Genomic DNA, 6,889 nt, shown 5'->3' on the forward strand with positions numbered 1-6,889 from the left:
AATGGTACCCCCCAGACCGATATATGAGGCCCGCCCCTTACTATTCAAAAAATGACCAGACGTACCTGGTTGCGAGTAATTGTATCTTGATTCTGTGAGTTTTTCATTCCTGTTCCTAAGTATTAATTGTGTAAAATACTTAGAAGCTAGGGGCTTTTGTTGAGACCTCTAGGGGATATTGAGATGATCAGAATGGCAAGAAGAGTTCGCTTAGAATGGAATCAAAATAAATGGAACAAGAAGATTATTTTATTGAGATCGTAAAAGAGATTATTTTATTGCAATCCAATTCTTGAAACAATATTTGAGAGTACCACAACTTTGGAATGAAGGAGATCTCGACTTTGCTCAAAGAAAATTGTCCACGCGTTGGAAACCTGGAAGTATACTTGCCGCTCGAGATAACCAGGGAGCAACAAGGACATCAAGGGGCTTTCGGCAAACACCAGACCAGGGGCTGGCTGATATGCTACGCTATTGGACTATTGATCTCATTCATTCAAACGAGAGGAGTTCAGTCGAATTAATGTTGAGTCTTTCCTTACTTTAGGGCTTCTTGCCTTTTGGGAATTAACACCTCAATTCATTTTAGAGGTGGATCCAACCGCTATCTTAAATCCAAGTAAAATCAAGTGTTTCGGATCGGCAACAGGTAACAGGCTTTATCTGGGTTCAATTCCTTTCTTCCTACCCGGACCAGCATTGGATTAATTCCTTCGATGCTTGCTCGGAGCGGGGTCGACTCAATATCGAGAGACTCAGCCACCGAGGACTTTATCGCACCTTTATGTCTCCATCTCTCGAGTCGAGCTCAATCTCTGGCAGGTATTGTTTGGTCTGGAGTGCCGTCCATCTTTCTGGATGATGAAGCCCTGTTTGCCAACATTTCAGATAGTTGGTGGATCGGGAATCTAACCCAGCGAAGAAAACGCCTACGACTAAGTCAGGCGCACTAGCGCACCAAGCAAGAAAACGGTGGATTGACTGGCTAACTAGTGCAATCAACAAAAAGAGCCTTCGCCTTAGTAAGCTAGCTTTGGTTGCTAAGCAAGCCTGGTTCTCCGGGCACTACGGTAGGACATGGATCGATCATGACGAGAATTGACTCCTCCGTAATGTAATAGAAGAGTCACGTCCTGTTCCCCGGGCTTTCTCCCTTCTCGACCAGACGAGGAGATATGAATTCTATTCAGGCGGGCAAAGCCCTTACCCTGTGTTCTCTCCAGGTCGGGTCGGAGGCGAAGACTGGCAAAGTTCATCATTCAGTGGTGGTGTTCATAGAAAAGAAGGCGTCGCCAAACGAGTGGCAGATTTGGATGGAGTCTCGCTTTGATGCTGGGGAGATCCATAGATCTGTATAGAGTCTCGCTCATATATCTCGAGGAAGAGTACGCGCGCTAGCGCTAGCGCGCTACGGCTTACGCAGTTGATCGGATCAGATAGCCCGAAGGGCTCAAATTCCGATCAACAAGTTGGAGGTATGGCTGAGTGGCTAAAGGCATTGGTTTGCTAAATCGACATACAAGAAGATTGTATCATGGGTTCGAATCCCATTTCCTCCGGCACAGAAGTGGAACGGGCGAAATTACGTGAGAGAAAGAACCTCTTGGTGGAGTCCCCCCCCGGGACAGAATAGCACAACTTAGTGACTAGGAGCGGAGGGAGAGCCCGTTGCGCCTTGTTTTTGTTTGACCGGCCTATCTTCTTTCGAGAAGCAAGCTCCCTCCGGTTGTCCAGTCCCTGGGCGGCTCTCGGTTTTTGAGCATGTTGGGAGATTAGACGCAGTTGAAAGAGCTGCTCGAAAGCTTGACGAACAAGCGAAAAAAGAAAGCCCTAACTATTTATTTGAGTAAAGGGCTTTTCCCTTACTAGTCAAGTGGTAAGGTAGGGCGTATTCTTTGAAGAAAACAGACTTTAGGAAAGTGGTTCAGGTAGCTCAGCTGGTTAGAGCAAAGGACTGAAAATCCTTGTGTCAGTGGTTCGAATCCACTTCTAAGCAAAGGGTCCAAAGGACACGTAGCCGGGAGCGAGCCGGATTTGGAAATGAAAATGAAAGAGGAAGCAAAAAACAATGTGAGCGCTCCTTCACCTCGTAAACTCGGTAAAGCAGCTTCGCTCCTGCACGAGACGGCTTTTTGGCGAGGTAGATTTATAAAAAAAGCTGCTGATTACTCGGATTGGTTCTCGCGTCCCTGTGCCCAAAAGGATGGGCGAGTTTGGTTTGAGTGTTCATCGATTGGGTGGATCTATATGCTCCGGGGGGGTGAGACGAGGTGCAGCGCAGTCTGGTCAGCGCATCTGTTTTGGGTACAGAGGGCCATAGGTTCGAATCCTGTCACCTTGATGTGGTATTCTCAGGGGCCGAAGTGCAAAGCCCCGTAGCCTATCCGTGGTCAGGAAGGCAGGCGAACGCGCACACTGAAAAAAAAAGAAGATCTCCATTTTTTTCTATCACACGTAGAATTGTCATTTTATTTTTTCTTTTGAAACCCCTTACCTTATCAGTCATAAGGCAGGTTTTTGGTATCATATATCGAGAGAATTATTCTTAAAAAGCTATTCCACTGGTGTGACTTAGATACCCCTTTCTTTGTGGTATCAGTCATGCTATTTGAATAGCCTTCAATCATCATAGCCTCTCCACCGGTTCCGAAGACTCCTTCGGCATCAATGTGCTCCAATGAAAGAGATAAGACCCTTTCCTGAACCAGAACCGGGCACAAAACGCCGAGGTAGAAAGTAGAAAGCGAGCTCTTTTCGCGTATACGCAATCTCGAAGCCAATTAGCTCACGGACTGCCTCCTCAACCCTGGCGAGTACGAGAGCTTGGTAAGAGAGAATGTCGAATGAGAAATACATTCGATTACGGCAACATTCGCAACTACCAAAGTGCACTAAACCTAGTAGAGATCTTCGACCTAACGATAATGGAACTTCAAGCCCATTTTTGAAATCCGCTTTGTACCTTATTGTTGACCGAACCGGATGCACGCCAGGCCCAAATTCTCTCTCAGTCACCCTTTGACGAAAGGAACATAAGATCCGAAGTTTACGACTTTATCGAAGAGAAAGTCGACGGATCTGAGTTCTACACGCTTTCATTTTCAAAAGCTTCTGTTAGAAGCTTTCCTACGGTACTTTATTCAGGATGTGCAACAATACGGTCATCTCTCAGCCGTGTATACAGAATTCCTTTATCATTTCCTTGGCAGATAACACAAATGAAATCGCTTCCCTGACCGCCCATCTTATGAGTCAGTCCATTCTTGTCGCAGTTGTTGGTTTGTTGTACTATTCTGTACCTCTCTCTTTGATAGAAAGACGTTCGGGAGCTGGGAGGGCCTATCGTGAGGGAACTCTCCTTTTCACGGTAGGCGAAGGTAAAGCGGGAGCTGCGTATGTCCACGGTGATCAAGGCAGAGCGACTCCTTCTTTAAAAGAGGTTGGTTTTCTCGAAACTGTTAGATCCGTTTTCGTTAAAGAAAAAATAGGAGCTCTTGGTTTGGCCGATGTCGATTCGTATGGCAATGCGGACTCGACTCAGGATGAGGATTCCTCTTTGAATAATGCTGCTATGAGCCGAAAAAGCTGGCAAGCTATCTCGCTAAACGAAAGGAAAAAGCACGTACGGGTTGCCCTCGTTGCAAGGGGCGGGGGCCAGCCAGCCAAAGAAGGTCAGTAGGACTCGGTTAGGACCCTTGATCCGGTTCAGCTAGGTTCTTCCATGCGATAATGTATGCGTATCGGTATCCTCTTCAGGACCGGTTGCTTCTGATTTTGGTTTATACGTTTGGAGAAACCTGCTAAGCCCGCCTTTCTTACCCGGTGTGATTCAATCTTTCAGCTCAAACTTTCCTATCGTCCTTAGGAAAAGGTAAGAGTACGACTACCTTTTCCTTTTCTTGCCCGAGCCAAGGGATCATTCAGTTTCTACCAAAAAGTTCGCTATCTATTAGTTGCCGTAATCGAATGTATTTCTCATTTCGTGTTAGCTCCTCCAAGAGCTTCCTGGTCCGTAGTAGACGAAACCTTGGACTTCTATCGGACTTATAGCATTGCCTGGTGAGCTCGCCGTTGAGGGTTGGCCTTACAGGAGATCGAGAGCCTTTCTTTCCCTGCCTGGTATGCTTTCCCGCTTATCGCGCAACTAGCCAACTAGCCAAAGAGAGAGGGAGAGGGATCATGCCAATTTGTATGTGCATTTTGTCCGTCTTGTACTTGCCTGCTTAGCTTTCTTAGCCAACATCTCCGTTTCCCTCGAACCAAGAGGTCCTGCTTATCCAGACCCAACAGTCACACTGTTTTTCAGCCGAAAGACGGATTTTTTCATAAAGTCGGTTCATAGATCAAGAAACAATGAGGCAGCTTACAGGGACGGTTATGCGATACGTCTTTTCATACTCGCCTTTTCTTTAACCCAGCTATCAACCTAGCCATTCTCGCTTGTTGCTTTAAGGGGTCTCTCCACTTTATGTGGGTATATATATAGGCTTCGTCGAGAATACCAAGTCAATCGGCAACTACTGTACAGGTTTCGCTCGTCCTGTGAGGGAGGAACGGTTCCGGGATACCTCGAGGCCCTTTTTCGTATATTTCATCATTAGCAACCCCTCTTTATCGATCGTCAAAAACATATGCTTGATCAGCTTCCCTAGTGGTATTGCCTTGTAACTGCCCAGCATATACCTTTACTAACTCCACTGCAGCTCCCTCAATGCACTGCTATGCAGAGCGGAGGAAGATACTAAGGGCAGAGATTTTAGCTAACAATGTCTTGACTCCTTGCCTTGCTCAATGCTTCTCCATCAACTGCAGCAGGAAGGACAGGAATAGGAGAAGGAAGAAAGAGACCATCTTTCTTTCTAGGTTGGCCCTAGGAAAGGAAAGCTCTTCACTACCATTGCTATCCATCAATGCACACTATCCATCTGTCTACAATTATCAATGTCAATGGGGTATAAACAAATATTCATTATATAAACTGGTGAAAAGCAATCAAAGCTGTATCCATCGAAAACCCACCACCCAACACCTTACGCGCCCAACTCAACGCTTCCTTGCTCACAACCAATCCCTCAAAGCAATGAATGCGGCTCAAAAAAAAGCACGCCATAGAACAAGAAAAAGTTTCTGCGCGGCGGAATACGGCATTGAACGGTGGTACGTACGGCTTAGAGCCAAGGCATTCATAGGTCTCCTGTCGGAGCTCTATGACGGAAGTGATAGCGGAAAAGGCAAGTCTTCCTGGGTCTAGAACAGCAAATGGGAAGGCTCTTTCTCCTCACACTCACTCTTATGTATATCCTTCCCAAATCCTAGTGTTGGCTACCATCTTCAAAGCTATTGCTGCGGAACTCATCTTCTAATTAATTTTTTTTTCTACAAACCTAGGCACTTGACGCAACTTTTCAATGTTAACCTGCTTTGCTTCAGGGAAGAGTGGATGATCTGCCAGCTCTTGCAGAAATTTGTCAAAGTTGTTGCGAACCCCCAATTCCGCAGTGGCATGAGAGACAGCAGCCTTAAGGTCAACCCAGATTTCATCTAAACTCTGTGCACATTAGCTGAATTCATTCCACTCCAAAAGAGCCTTAGACAGAAAAGCAAAACGAAGAAGAGGTGGCTTTCCAGGGTTTTAGTAAAGGATCTCCAGCAGGGAACGATGCTCCTTCTCATGCCCGTTTGCCAACATCCAAAAAACTCGCCTTCTGCTATCTTCCACTCCGAAGTTTAGGATTGAGTTTCCGATTTGGTTGGTGATTCTGACTTGCCTTATTTGATTTGAATCACTTGGAAGGGGGCGGGATGCCTTGGAGGCACCATAGATTGCACCGTTGGCAACGGCGCTTTTGAGTGCCCCTAACCTTGAGGGGGCCGTAGATCGAGTTCTGGGCTAAGGTTACCGCCCTTCGAAACTCCCTTCTGGAAAAGGTGAAGTAGATCGACCAGGTTACCGGAAATGACCAAAGAACAAAAAGCCAAAAACTGCTACAGCATAAAATGTTCATCCTTGCCCGACTAAAAGAAAGGGTTTGTGCTGCCCGCTCTAAAGGCTTTCCAAGAACTTCCTTGGGTGGGAAAGTCTAGACTAGAGCCGACGACTCGTGAAGAGATAAACCGCCAGAAGCAGGCAAGAAAAAGTCCCTCCCCTTTTTGTTTGCAAGTAGAGCACTAAAAGCACCAAAGCTAGCCTATCTAGTAAGCGTGCAAGTGGAGAGAATTCCATACTTGAGATAAACTATACCAAAAAATTGGAAATGAGATTCCTTCTAGGCTGACTTTCGTCTGAGCAACTACTGAACTCAACTGAGCTATAAGTTGGAGACCATCGAGATATGGGTATAGCACAGGCAGCTATGAGAGGAAATTCAGGCTCACCATCCGTCTGCATAGCGCCGGCCCCAACCTGGGAGACAAGGATCCTAGACTAAGTCTCAAACACGTCCGTCCCGTAAAGACATCTACTGTGCTGGCCTTATCTTTTGTCGCTAGCTTCCGCCGCATGAATAAAGGAACATGGTTCCACGCAGCGCAAGGCATCTCTTCCTGCGCTAAGGCATGTAATGCCTTAGAACTTGGCTGACACTCTTGTCATGCCCAAGTCTTACTGAGCCCTCATACCGAAAAAGCAACCAACTCGATAAGCCAACATATCCGACGCATAGCAGCTCTGTGCGTATGCAAGCATCGACCCCGCATAGCATCATCCGACAATTTAGGCAACCCGATGTTCCGACAAGGCTCTGCTTAACGGTCTCTTGCATGGCTCATTTCCCGTGCTTAGACCCACGTTTAGCAGCCCGAAAATAGGGGAGAACCCACCTACGCGCGCCTACAGGTGCTCTCGCGAAAGCCTAAGCCGGTCATTGGCTAAGATCCGTTCCTGCGC

The 6,889-nt window shown here is 46.8% G+C and overlaps 1 non-coding gene across 1 annotated transcript; it reads left to right on the forward strand.

Moving 5' to 3' along the window:
- The first annotated feature begins 1,925 nt into the window (after positions 1 to 1,925).
- On the forward strand, positions 1,926 to 1,999 carry TRNAF-GAA (transfer RNA phenylalanine (anticodon GAA)). Its single transcript has one exon. It is a non-coding gene; the product is annotated as a tRNA-Phe (tRNA).
- Positions 2,000 to 6,889: the final 4,890 nt, after the last annotated feature.

The sequence above is a fragment of the Momordica charantia genome, assembly GCF_013281855.1.
Source record: "Momordica charantia cultivar OHB3-1 chromosome 9 unlocalized genomic scaffold, Mcharantia_2.0 BLBB01000009.1, whole genome shotgun sequence".
In the NCBI taxonomy this organism is placed as follows: Eukaryota; Viridiplantae; Streptophyta; class Magnoliopsida; order Cucurbitales; family Cucurbitaceae; genus Momordica; species Momordica charantia.